The sequence below is a fragment of the Crocodylus porosus genome, unplaced genomic scaffold (assembly GCF_001723895.1).
Source record: "Crocodylus porosus isolate Cpor-Errol unplaced genomic scaffold, CroPor_comp1, whole genome shotgun sequence".
NCBI lineage: Eukaryota > Metazoa > Chordata > Crocodylia > Crocodylidae > Crocodylus > Crocodylus porosus.
In genome coordinates this window covers 59,776,311-59,791,104 of record NW_017728947.1, presented here as the reverse complement: position 1 = coordinate 59,791,104, position 14,794 = coordinate 59,776,311, and the positions used below count along the sequence as shown (strand labels likewise).

At 42.6% G+C, this 14,794-nt stretch overlaps 1 protein-coding gene across 1 annotated transcript in view; it reads right to left on the bottom strand.

Annotated features, from left to right (window-relative positions):
- The window catches only part of LOC109321277 (formin-like), a 239,975-nt gene that overhangs the window by 64,930 nt on the left and 160,251 nt on the right, over positions 1–14,794 (bottom strand). The gene's annotated exons all lie outside the window — the stretch shown is intronic.

The following is a 14,794-nucleotide window of genomic DNA, read 5'->3' as shown; positions in this document are numbered from 1 at the left end:
TCATCTACTATTCCATATTTATCAAGCAATAATATTTCATACTTGTTCTAATTGTATAAGAGTTAAAAAAACCCCTATCAGCCACAGTAATTGCTGTAGTGTGATGTAGCAATGAAGTTCAGGAAATGTCCAAGAGGCAATGAATTTTTTATTGGACCAGCTATATAGTTGGGAGATCTGATGGACTTAAGTTCCTTTAAATAGCAACATTTTAGTTTATTTGCCTTGGAATTCAGCATTTGTATGATTTGCTTGTAGTACAGCTGGGTGAGAAACAAAGGGCTTGCCCTCACTGCAGCATTAGCTTCAGCATGAACTTGAGTTTTGCCTCAGTCTAATTCCTGTAATACACACTGCATTTTACTGTCAAAGGGAACTTCACACACAAGTTTTCTGACCTTCTGTGGGATGGGCATAGCACAAGCAGGAGGAAGAATGTCATTATTATGCATCTGTTACCTAATCTACTAAATAATTTAGGTTCTGATGCCATCACATTTCCTAGAGAATTCAAATTAATTGCTACAAAATTTAAGCACTGCTCTGGGATGTCTTAGTAGACATTGCAGAATCCTGGGGTCCCCGGTTATAAGAAAAAAGCTCAACAAACAAATAAAACAAAACAAAACAAAACAAAATATAAAGCAGTACTCAAATATTTTGCATTAAACAATGCAAAAAAGTACAAGCAAGTATTTTTTCCTTTTCTCTCTTATACCAAATGTAGTTTCCATGAGGTTCATTAAGATGCATATTTATTGCATAACTAAACAAAAAAGTTATTGCATGCAGATTAAAATAACAAGCCAGTCAGCTTCTCTCTAGTCTGATAATTCATTTTATTCCTGAAAATTGAGTATAAAATGTAGTTGCACAAGGAGAAAATGTATAATTGACAAAAATTGTCGTGTTAATATAAGTCACATTTGTGGCTTGCAACACAGAGAAAGGAGTTGCCAAAAGACTGTGAATACATACATGCATTTTATTGTACAGCTAGTAATAGAGCCCATGATACATTTGGACCACCAGAACTACTTAAATAAAGAAAACACTCGAACAATTTCATTTGAATTTCAGCTAAAAACAAAGAAACCCAAAACTATGTTAAAAAGGAAATTCTAACATTGTCAGAAAAATATTGCCTTGATATTCATTTCTGCACAAAATGCTTACAAGAAAATATCTAGTCCATCCAAAAGTTTTATATATTTAATTTCCATGGCTTAAATAGAGTTTAAAAGTATTAAGAATATAGCTATAGAGAAAGTCTTACCAGATAATCCATATCGTCTTTTTCTTACAGACTATGTTTTAATTAATCTTTAAGCCCCAAACTTGCAAGTTATAGCACAGCATGGATACTTGAGACTTTGCAGACTGAAAGCAATGGGTATTTGCTTGTGCAGATCTTATACAACAGCTAGCTGTCAGACTGAAACTTTAACTTGCACACATGTGCACATAAACACATGCATATATATATAATATAATATAGATAGATATAGATATAGATACATACATATCTTACTTTAGATATGTATGTATACATGCATATAGTATATATAATCTATATCGATATCTATATATCTATTATATGTATGTATACGTACATAACTACAGTAAGCCCTTTCTTGCCTGCCCAGTTACAGAAAAAGACTGTAAAACAAATGAAGGGAATACATTAGAAGACAGAAAATAATTCTCAACATGGAAATATTATTTTCTTTATGACATGAGCTTTTGCCACTAAAACTTGAACTTTACAAGGCTGTGGAAATCTATTGAATGAAACTTATTTACACGCTGCATTTCAGTTTATATAAATGGAATGAGGTTCCCACAGTTACTCAGACAGATTGTAACATTTTATTTGTGGACTAGACAGGGATTCTGTGAATTGAGCAGGAAAAAATCTAAACAAAATACTTGAAAAAGCATTTTTAAGTTTTCTTATTAAAGGCTGGCACAAATTAGAAGCTACAATTTTGTGGCTACTTTTCCTGTTTATTTTTAAAAAGAGTCTAGACAGAAAATGCCACATGAAGTAGATTTTAGCAATGATTTCAGTTAAATATAAAATGACAAAAAGTGTGAAATGAGTAGTATATGTATTTCAACTTTTTAAGCTATGATGTGGCATGCTGGCTGTGTTTTAAGGCATCATTTAAGAACATTAGCATTACAGGAAATTATGTTAAGATAAACAGCAAAAACACATTCTTATTACATGTGTTTATTATATGGTGGTGATTAGTTTATTATGTGGTCTCTCTGGGCACACTTTATATATGCTAGAATGATACCAAATAACAGCTCCCCCATGCAGATGGCGTACATTATTGTTTTTTCAAGTATTCAAAACCATGTTATAAGCAGGCCCCTCAAGCAGTACAAATTAAAGGGTTTATCAGGTATAGGAGTACATTACCACTCCTCCAAATAAATTGTTTAAAAAATGATTGCTAATAGAGAAGACCAAAAAAAAAAAAAAGAGCAGGTGCTAGGAGTCACAGAGACCATGGGAAAGGTCTCCCGATATGGATGTCACCTTTGGTGCCAAGCACAAACTATGACATAGTCCAGGGGTTTTCAACTTTTTTGGGTCAGTGTACCCCAGTGGCTGGATGCCGAGCAAAGGGCTGGGAGTTGTGTGCAGCTGGACACTAAGCGGATGTGGGGGGAGGTGATGCACGGCCGAATGCGGAGCAGCAGCAGCTGCTGCATGCGACCTTCCCCCACCCCCAACATCTGGCCGGGTGGGCGGTGCCTGTGCAGGATGGTGTATCGCAGCATTCCATCCCCGCCCACCTGCACATACCCCGCCTAGGGCTGTCTCAAGAACTCCCAGGGTTATGCATACCCCCAGTTGACAACCACTGACATAGTCAATCACGTGCCAGTGCTTTCATCAGGGATGCTTCCATGATGTCTTCCATTTGTTGCTTTGGTGGAATAAGGAATTATGGTGATGAGATGATGTCCTGAAGACATGCTCAGGAGAAGGATTCCATTTAAATTGACTTTTCCACCCCTTACTTTCCACGGGTTCTTGTCCATAGACAAGAACCTTCCCTTCCCATTCTAGCATTGAAATCATTAAGAAGAATTATGTTACCTTCTTCAGAGACCAAAGTCAAGACTTAGTCAAGTTTAGAACAGAATTCTTCCTTTGTTTCACCATCTGCATCAAGTTCACTGCACATAAGTCACTTTCAAAATTGCCCGAACTGGTGTAAGATAAACGTATATGGATGTGGTATCAAACTTAACTGATTTAGGATAAATCAGTTTATTGAACTTCTGTCCCAGATCTGCTCCAGATTCAAATTCATAGATTTCATAGACATTAGGGCTGGAAGGGACCTCAGAAGATCATCGAGTCCAGCCCCCTGCCCTAGGAGCAGGAAATCAGCTGGGATCACAGGATCCCAGCAAGATAAACATCCAAATTTCTTTTGAAGGCGTTCAAAGTATGTGCCTGAACCACCTCCGATGGCAGGCTATTCCAGACTTTGGGGGCTTGGACAGTAAAGAAGTTCTTCCTTATGTTCAGCCTGAAACAGTCTTGAAGGAATTTATAACCATTTGACCTTGTCATCACTTGGGGCACTCTGGTGAACAAACGTTCCCCCAGATCCTAGTGAACGCCCCTTATAAACTTATAGGTGGCCATCAGATTGCCCCTGAGCCTGTGCTTTTCCAGACTGAGGAGTCCCATAGCTGTCAGCTTCTCATCGTAAGGTCTGTTTTCCTGACCTCTGATCATGTGCATGGCTGTTCTTTGGATTCTCTTAAGCTTCTCCACATCCTTTTTGAATTGTGGAGCCCAAAACTGGATGCAGTACTCCAGCTGTGGCCTCACTAAGGCCGAATACAATGGGAGAATGACATCCTGGGACTTTTAACTCACAGTTCTCCACCATCCCAGGATGGTTTGCAGCTCCCTGCACCATCCCCCCCAAAGGGTGGTGAGGTAGATTTGGCCCAAGCTATCTGCTTCAGCTGAGCAGGGAGGCATGGTTTAGTACCCACCAGCTCTTGGCCTGGGCTACTGCAAGCATGTGGCTACATTTCCAGAATCAGAACTGAATGTTTGTTCACTTGCTTATTGGTTCAGTCTACTCAGTCTAGACTAACCTATGAAGATTGAATCGATTCAGCCTTGGGCTTTTTGACTATCTGTATTTAGCCCTGTTGTATTATGGATTTGAACTGGTTTATGATTACTCTTACCAATTTACATGTAATTTTTGACAAAGACAGAAGACAAAGGGTCACAAATTATTCACTGATGCCAAATGCACTTCTCAGCATCTGAGTAATAATCTTCATCTTGACAGCAAAACTAATGCCATGAATATGTTCGTCTCTTATGACTTTTCTTTCCCACAAAAAGGTGTAGCCACCACCATTTTCTGTGAGCTGCCCCTCTCCTGCACATCTGGTTTCACTAAGTGTCAGTATCAAATTGTGTAAGTTCTCTGATTGTAGATGCTGTCTTTTGCTTTGGATGGTCACTTTTAGGATTACCCATCAGAGTGCAAATGTTCTAGGCTGAAAACTCTATTACTTGATTTGGACTGCAGTTGGAGTGATTTCATTAGATGTGGTTTTCCAATTAAGTAAAATGAGACAGACTATGCTTAGGCCACCATTTCTATTTCCTCCCCACTGGGGGTGAACAGAGTGGATCCTAAATAGGTCTGCTCATTATTGTATTTGCCAAATTGCACACTGGTCAGTTCCAAGTACAAAACAACCATCATACAATCACTGCCTCTGTCTAGGTACACAAACAGGGACTTCTAGTAATCACTAATATCTTACCTACATTAAAACTTGCCCAGTGCTGTAGGACTTGCTATTGAAATAAGATTCCTGTATGTGTCTTCTTTTAATATGGGGATACTGCTGCACTCCAGAAACCACATGATACTTCATGGGAAGGAAACCTTTATCCAAATGCAAGGAAAACCTAGACAATCAGCTGTTTCTAAACCACTACACACATCATCCCCTTTGCAGTTGTTGTGAAGTATTCTTTATTCCTCCACCTGCTCCACTCCTGAAGACTTGTTATTAGTCTAGAAACCTTGCTCTGGACCGTGCCACTGTGGATGTCACTACCAGGAGTACAGAACTGCAGATGGCATCACTTTCAAAACCACTGGTAGCACACAAGCTTCTTCACCATGTGATCCATGGGAGGAAAATGGGGTTGCAATCCATGGGAGGAAAATAAAAGTAAGGGGAATGGATAAGGTAGCTAGCTCGATGGAAAATATGGGAAAAATCCCCACCAAGAAGAAAGAGAGATTGGAGGGATTGTATAAGAAGCTCAAGAAAGGAGTCATATCATGATGTAGTTCAGGAGACCAGGTGGGTGGTATTAGATCAACTCATTGCTGTTGCTAAAGAAAGCCTGAATTCTAGGATGACATTTACTGAAGTCAAAGTATGCCTTAGGTCACTCTGTTACAACCACATTCAGAATAGCAGTAGCATAACTAGGGCAAAGTGACCAGGGCAGGGTCCTAGGATGCCAACTTGGGAGAGGGGTTGTAAAACTAACATCTGCTGCTGCAGCTGCACAATCATGTTGGCAACACGGTGGCAGCCAGAAGTTGCCATTGCCCACATGCATCCTGCTGCCCTGGGTACCTGACTGCATATCTGATAGCAATTAGTAAGCTAACTGTCAGCAGATTCCAATGCCTGGAATTAATGGAAAACTTTAAAGAGATTTCTCTTACTCTTAAAGTGATCAACCTTGAATAACTCTCTCCAAGTGACCAGCCTTGTGCTCAGGTACATAGAAGAGAACTAGAGTACATCAGTGAGTCCTGCTACTGATTATACACTGTCCTCTACTATAATGAGCATCACCCCTGAGACAAAAAAAGCTGAGTAATTCCTTCCAGTGGCAGCTGACATGTCATCCTTGAGCAGAGACAGGGATAACACTTCTATACTAGAATATTTTGGCCTTGTATATTAATCTTTTTTTGCATACAGAAATGAATTGTTCAAACTTTAATTCCCCAGACAACCACAAGATGAAGGAAAGACTTTTTATCACCAGACTGAATTTCTTTTTAATTAATTTTTACAAATAAGCAAAAGCTTTATGAGAAAAGTCTACTTTAAAATACCAGAAATATTTCCAAGGCAAGGCCTTGTGGGATTTTCCAAATGAATTGCAAAATCATGCTCCTTCCTTTTTTAACCTCTGTATTGATTTAACTTATTAATTCAGGTTACTTGTCTTTCAGTAGTCTATAACTTTAGTTTATGAAGAAAAGATTACTTTTAGTAGGCAACCTTTGATCTTCTGGATCATGGTGTATGTAAGAGGTCTAGTCAGGTGCCTTATGAATATGCTTGGAGTTCTGTGGCCATCACACCGAGAACTTTAACACACATGCCTAGCCAAGAGTATGGAGGAGTGGAGGCTGCCCAAGACCTATCATCCCCTCCTTTAGACCATTTAGACAGAATCCACAGGCCAGACCAAGTCCAGAAGTTCAGTGCCTCGGTGGTTGTAGCTTCTGCCAGAGAGCAACAGATAGGAACAGCTGCTGACTGCCTAATGCCTCAGCAAGGGCACATTTTTATCAGGGTGATATATCTTAGCTTTTCTCAAACCCAAGAGTACCCACAAGGCACTGGAGGCTAGGGTTTTGAGTCACCCTATGCTTGCCTTATTCTGGATGTTGCAACTTTGTGGTATTGTACAGGAGCTGCCCCATCAAAAGTAGACCTATCAAGTTGCCTTCCAGTCAGATGCACAACATTATTTGTGCTAGTCATATAAATGCAAACTACTTCTGATTCCAGTTGGCTAATTCTGATTAGTTAATTATATTGAGACCCCAAATAAGGACCTTTTTTGCTTAATTAAACTGGAGATAATAGATGTTTTAAAGGACTGGAGTTCTGTTACTTTCAGAGCAGATGCAAAATTATTTCCTCACTACAATTTTGAACAGATTTGATAGATAATTTACATCCCCATTCTTCTCTCAGTCTTCTGGCTCAAAAATTAAATAAAATGACTGAAAAGTTATTCCCCATTCAGTGTTGGTAATAATAAAAAGATGGGTAGGATAATGGCTAAGATAATGTCTAGATAAAGAATGTTGGAAGATTATCAAATCTCTCTTGGGAAAGACAAATCAAAGGATGTTGAAAAAATAGTCAAAGGGATTACATGTCAGATGCAAATGAAGTTAGTTTTGGAAGAGGAAGGATTTTTTTTTTCAAGGGCTAACTCCAGGAACCAAATTAAAACATTAGTTGTATTTTGTCAATTAAAACCAGCCAGTCTTTGCCAACATCATTTTGCTGGCTTAAGGTCTATAGACCACATTAGCAAAATTATGTGTATGCAGCACAGACCTGGTATGTACTCCATCGACTAAGGGCTCCTTATACATGTCCTGGCTTTATAAAAGCTAAGCTGAGCCCTCACAAAGGTCTGTTCTTCCTTGATTGAAAATAGAGGCAACCCTTTGCCCATTACACATAAGCTACTCTTCTTAGTAATGGTACAGCTGAAAATGAAACTGATTTCTGTCTTTTTATACATTCAAATAGGGGATCAACTAATCTGGTTATCAAATTGAAGGTATAGTCAATAAGGTAAGCCTAGCCAGACAAGATGTCCTTTGCTAAGGTCAGTGACAATTCTTGAGATGATATACTCATTTCCTTCCATCTCTTAAGTGCTCTGTAATGGACATAGACGTGCATGGGTAAATTGCAGTATGCCCAAGGTCTGCGAATGCATAACTATTGGTTTGGGGTCATAGGATAGTTAAGTAGATGGAACATGAATCTGATCTAATATGGTAATCCCTGGGTTCCTATATGTTTCTTTTGTGCGTTTGATTTGTTGAATCCATCACTCATTTCTCTTCTTTATATTTCTTCATTTCTTTTGATCTTTCATTTCTTTATAGACATTTACTCAAGTATTTTTTTAGGCTTTTTCTATGTAATGCCCAAACTCTGATGCCTGGGTCCCCTCACCTTTGAATATAATTTTTTTTGTAAATTAAAAGTGTAAGCAAGTCATAGCCTCTTGCTGTCTCACTTCATGCTTTATGCTTAATGTGGATTAAGCGTAGCAAAGAAAAATGGTTAAAAAACTCAAATTAAGAGATGGATTTAATTTCTGGTAGATAATTTTCATTGGATATCCTACTAGGAACACATTTTAAAATTCCATAACTTTCATCTAATGTATAATTAATTTAAAGGATTTTGACACCTTTTAAAATTCTCCAAGTCGAGGCAAACAAAATTATTACTATGACATTTTATCATTCTTTTGGATTCTCATTCCAAAAAGCTACAGTACTCACAAGGCAAATCCACTTCAGTTATTTAAAATTATAGTTTGCCTTTAGATAAGGTCCTTCAATTGAAATAATTTTCTATTTAATGAAAAAAATATTTAAGTAAACTGATTGAGTCTCTTTCTCAGAACATCAAATCTTAAAAGGTGACAAAGAAAATGTTTACAAGGCGTTTGAATAGAATAGGTATCAGCATACAACATATACATTTTCTTCTTCACCAGCCAATTCCAAAGTAACCAATCAAGGAAAAAGATGTGTTAAGACGAACAACCTATTTTAGCACTCCTTCGTTTAAACAAATCTAAGTTTCCCATTACTCTAAATGGGACTCAATACAGGAAATGTGTTAGACACACTTAATGCAATATCCTACTTTTAACACTGTTTATTTTTAAATGAAGAATTGCAAAAACAAAATGTGTGGGAGAGACAAAAGAATGAAAGCTATTTAAAAATCCTAAAAATTGCAAACTATTGGATGTACATTGTACTTCACACTGCATATCTTGGCCACAGATATGGAAACCATTAGTAAAATATTAAAACAAAGTTGGAAACTTCTGGTTATCATTTTGCCACTGTCTTCAGATTTAATGCATCATTTGGCTCAGAAAGTTCTTTAAAAATCCCCAATACAAGTTAAAATATTTACAAAATTGAATCTCCTTCACTTAATGCCTATTGGGCAATAGTCTTTTAAAACTCCACAGACACTTGTAAATTTGTCAAAAAGATCATTGCCTATAAACAAACTTTCATGCAGTTTGGCAATTTCAATAAGACAGGAGTTGGTATTTTTTAAACATCATTTCAAAAGTAAATGCAAAACCAGAAATAGTTCAGTGTTGAAAACAATGATTTGCTGAATATTTACTTTCCAGGACCCACCAGTAGCATTTATGGGAATCAGCCTGACAGTGAACCCAACTATTTAACACCACGGACTCCTATAAACCTGTCATGGATCCCTCATAAGTTATGTCACAGTGAAAGCTGCTAACTGCCATCACTGTTTGTGTATTTCCCAATGTCTGTTCATAGCCTGGTGGAATCATGGGATTGTTAAAGACTTGTTGCAGGCCAGGTAAGATAAACAGGCTTATTTTTGGCAAGACTATTTAGCCAACTTCCCTAGCCTGATTTTTGGAATCGTGTCTCCTTTCATACCAAAGCAGCCTTGAAGCTGTTCATGAAGTACACCAAAAGGGGCAAAAGAAAACTAAACAGCCCTACATTTGCACTATGCAGTCCAAGGCTTTGTGCACTACAGAAGCTAGATGTATTATATGGGATGTGGCACTAAAATTATGATCAGAGAGACAGTCAGTTGCATTTTCCTTTTATCTGGCACCAGAATATAAACAAAGTTGATGAATTATTTTTAGTTTCAATAAAACTTGAATAACTTTCTCAAGGTAAGGTTGGTTAATCTTTCCTTGTATGTAAAGAACTTTTCAAATAGCTTCAATAATATGTGAATGGGAAAAGCCAAAGATGTGTTTAGCTTCTGAATTTAGTTTTAGCATGGAGTTATACTTTCCTACTATTATATAACTTTACTGTGTGGATGTGTTAAGCTTTGCTGTAGGCCTTACATGACTATTCTCTGTGCCTCAGCCTGGGTCAGCTTGTCATTCTGTAAGTAGGCTTTTTCTTAGGAAGGATATCAGGTAAATAATATTGGGGGGTGGGAGGTGAAGACTGAGAAAGGAAGGCTATATTCACCAGTCAGACTAAAGAAAAAACCACAGGAAGAGAGGAAACTTGCATTACACTCTAAAGAGGAGAAGGACTTTGATGGCTTCTAAATCAGTTGTAGAGATTCCAATGTCCTATACCCCACACAGGCTTAAAGGTGCATTGTTTTTCTATTGACACTGACTGGCACAGCACTGGCTCAACCCTGGCCTTCAGGCCAGATCTGGCCCTTGGTACCATGTCATCTGGCCTGCAGGGCTTCCCACAGATCTATGGCGAACCTTGCAGACCTTAGCCCTGACAGCAGGGTGGCATGGTACTGGATCCCAGCACATGGAGCTGGAGGGCTGGAGGCCCTGGAGCGCTAAACCCAGCACACAGGACCAGACAGAGGTGGTGAGGGGCCCCAGTCATGGCACAGAAGGCCAGATGGAGGCAAGGCAGGGATCCAGGACCCCAATCCTGGCACGTGAGGCTGGGTGGAGGTGGTATAGAGCCCTGGAACTAGATCCTGGCATGAAGGATCAGGTGGGGGTAGTGTGGAGCCCAAAGGCCCAATCCTGTCATGCAGGGCCAGATGTAAGTGTTGGGGGTCCAAGTGTACCAGTCCTGGCATGCAGGGTCCCATCCCAGCATGTGGAAGACAGTCAGAGCTGTGCAGTGGGGGGAGGATCACTGGGGTGGCAATCTGGACATGTGGGCCTGATCCTGGCATGTGGGCTCCAATACTGCCCTTGGACCAATGCCATACCACTCATCTGGGTTAGGTTAGAGGTGCTTAACCTTTTAGCCCCAAAGGCCAGAAAAGTGGTCTAAAGCTGGTCCATGGACCAGATCAGGCCCCCTGTGCTGCCAATGCATGGCTTACCCACCCAGATTGAGCCCTGGGTGGCTCAACTGCCCCCCCCCCACACTGGGATCAGACCCTGTGCTGCCCCTATGCACGGAGATGGGGCAGCAGGGTCCCCTGCCTCCCCAGCCCAGCATTGTGTGCTGGGATTGGGCCTTGGGGCCTTGAACCATTGAGTGGCCCTGTACATCTGGATCAGGCCCTGCACGCTGGGACTGAGCCCTGAGGCCCCATGTTGTCCCACCTGGCCCCATACACTAGGATTCTGGTCCTGGTGCTCTGTGCCATCCTCACCTGCCTTTGCGCACTGAGTGGGCCTTGGGGCCCTGTGACATCCTCACTTGGCCCCACATACTGCGATTGTGCCCTGCACAGCCCTGTTCACTTGATCCAGTGTGCATGGCCATTTTATCTAGCCTGTAGGATTCCCCACACATGCCACCACTCCCCTGCCACCAAATTTTCAGACCCATTGGGAACTGGATGGCAAGCTGCCAGGGGTCAGATCTAGCCTGTGGGCTGAAGGTTGTGCATTCCTGGGCTACATGGACACTAATACAGACATAGGCGGAGGAAGAAAAAAATGTGTGTATGGGGCTGAACGTGTGCACGTGCATGCCCACGTCCCTCCCTGCCTCCCTTCCCAGGCGGGAAAGTCTGGGGGGAAGGGGGGATGGGGTAGGAGGAGAGGAGAGGGCCATGGGGGAAAGCGGCATTGCCTGGTGCCAGTGCTGGCCTTGGTGGACGTTGTGCCAGCACTGGCTTTCTCCCCACCCCTGGCCCCACATCCCCCGTGGGCCTGAAGCCAGGGCCAGACTCAGCTGTGCCACTGGGCTGGAGGACATGGAGCCCCTGGGACCCCTGCACCCACCCTGCCAGGCCCTGCAAGCAGGGGTGGGTGGTGCAGGGTTCAGGACAGAGCTGCAGCTCATCCAGGGAGCAAAGGTAGGGATGGAGGATCCTGCCACTGCACACATCCTGGGAGGCATCAGGGGCGTGTGCCCCCAGATCTGTGTGGGGCAGGGCAGGCTGCCACTCTGGGCTGGGGCCAGGGCAGTGCCAGGTTCTTCCCAGTGGGAGGGATGCGCTGTGCTCCAGGTGTGTGGCAGTGGCACTGGCAGGGGGGTTGGGTTGGCTACAGCAAATGTTGGAGTGTCTGCAGCCCCCCCCTCCCAGTTCTGCCACCACCTACCCCAACTGTAGACTGTCCTCCCACCCACTGGGAAGAGCCTGGCTCCAGCCACAGCTGCAGCCTGCCCTGCCCTTCACAGAACCAGGGACACGTGCCCTGCATTTTCCCCGGGGTGCACATAGCAGCAAGAGCCATGCCCCCCAATGATCTGCTCAGGGCTCAGTCCCATGCCCTGTCCCAAGCGCCTGCCATTCCCTCAGCCCTATCCTCACTCCCCTACCACCCTCACCGCTGCCTGCGTGCCCCTTCCTACTCCTGCTGCAGCCACTAGAAGTCCGTGGCCAGGTTGCCTTGTGGCCCTACTACTGCCCTGTGTTTTTTTTTTGGGTGGGGGGGAGGACTAAGCCCTGCTAGCCCTTCCTTCCACCGCCTATGCATATAGGATGATTAGATAGTGATGACTGTGCTTCAGGATGGGATTTGACTAAGTGACTCGCTGAAGTCCATTCCAGGAGACCCTGGTGTACAAAAACCCACCACTTAAAAAAGCAGCATGGCCCCCATGGCAGCAGTGTGAGCCACCAGAAACCAGAGCCTGGCCAGTCAGAGGTCAGATTGCTGCCCCTGCTGCCCCAGGAGGCCCCCAGGACCCCAGGTAAGGGTGCTGGGGCCTGCACACATGCTGGCCTCAGCCTCCCCTACCCCTAATTGCCCTAATTGCATTGAATCCTGCAGCACCCTGGAAAGGATCTCAAGGCATCCCAGGGTATTGTGTCTGAGTTCTCATACAGAGCTTGAGAAGGTACATTTGAAGACTATGGCTATAAAGGTGGAAAAAGGTGATTTCCAGCTTCTCTCTCTATTACAGGAACTCTGATCTTTTGCATAACACGGGTCATAACATTTGATCTAACAATTCCTCCACCAAAGCCACAATTTGAAATAAACTACAGGTCTGTGGCCAAGATTGCAAGTGGCAGAGCACATGCCGTATCCAGAGAAAAACTGTTCCTACAGTTAATTCCTGTATTAAACATTTCCTCATTTCAAGTCTGAATTTTTCTAGCTTCAGCTGTCAGCCATTCACAGAACACTTTTACAAACTTCATATACAGTCCTCTTTTATTGCTTAGGCCTGGCTTCTTCATTGCACATAATGAAATGGGACAGACGTTCAAAAAGCCCCTGGTGAAAACACCATAATTATCACACTTTACTTACAAAACTATAAGTTAGAGTGCGAATAGATGTTCACTGTTCAGGTGGGAGTGGGGGCCTGGAGCCTGCCCACACTGGCTGCTAGGGATGCTTCCACATACCTCCCAGGAGGCTGCCATAGTGGCTCATCTCCCCAGCTCCACCCTCCGCCAGCCTGTGACTGTCAGCAGTGCCTAAGGTGGGGGATACACGCCAGAGCCCTTCCCCTGCAGGCCTCCCTCCCCACCAGCCAAACAGTGGCACGCTGATGCCTGGCTGGGGCAGATACTGGGGCAGAGACCCTGGACTCCTTCTCCTACAGCTCTCTGGCTAGGCTGTAGCTCACCATAGGGCCAGAGCGGCTGTGGGGACAGAAATCCTCCCCCCTCCCACACCCTAGCTAGGCTGTGCAGTGAGCTGCGACTGGAGGCTGGCTGTCACTGACTGGGTCAGTGATAGCTAAGAGGGTGGGGCCTGCCCGGTGCTCAGCCAGTACACAAGAACTCTGCTCGAGGCAAGAGCACAGCCCTGTGCAACTCTGCCTAGGATGGTGGTGATCACGCTTTAAATTAACCTTTGATGGGATGTGGCACAGATGTTCAATGAAGCACTCTAACAGAAAGTGCTTTAGTCTAATACCTCATCCATCAAGGGTTAACTTAGAGCATGATACACCATTTTTAAAGCACTCTAAGACCCATGAAAGTCTATTCAGTTATGGTTTTAGAGTGCTTTCTCCTAGTGACAGTGAGATAGGTATAACATCTGTAACTAGCTTCACATAGGATGACTGTTGCATCATTCATTAGGGTGAAAGAGGAAATATGATGTAGCCATGTAATTAAGTGTCTAAGACAATAATGTTGAAAAAGGCAGAGTGCAGATTGCATATGAAACCTTAAATTTGGTATCTCCAGATTTCACTTTAGAATCTTAATACTTAATACAGCTTATAAAAAGAAAATTTCCTAGGGTTCTTTCTCCAAAGAAAAATATAAAGGAAGACACTTCTTCATGTATAAAGCTTTCTTTTGGGCCATATGGCTTATACCGTGGCAAAAACTTCTACAGACTAAACCAGAACTCCTTTGAAACACTGCTGCTTTTCCTCTGTACCATGTTGCAGAATCAAAAACTTATTGAAGATAGACTTTATGGAATGCACCCACATACAAATCCAGTGGACTACTGAAAGATGGCCTATTAATGAAATCAGTAAATATATATAGGCCTTGATGCATGCACAAACATAGACATATTGCCAATGGTATACTGGCAGCTGTTAGGTTTACTGTCCAATTGAATGTACATGCAAAAATGGCTGCTTTCAAAAACTCTGTATGTTGTAACTCTCACAAGCCAAAACTATTTTTACTGGAACCTCTGAAAAGCACATAAATGACCTAGTTTTAGTTGCTTTGTTTTAAGATTTCATAGATTTCATAGACATTAGGGCTGGAAGGGACCTCGGGAGATCATCAAGTCCAGCCCCCTGCCCAAAGGGCAGGAAGTCAGCTGGGGTCATAGGATCCCAGCAAGATAAGCATCCAA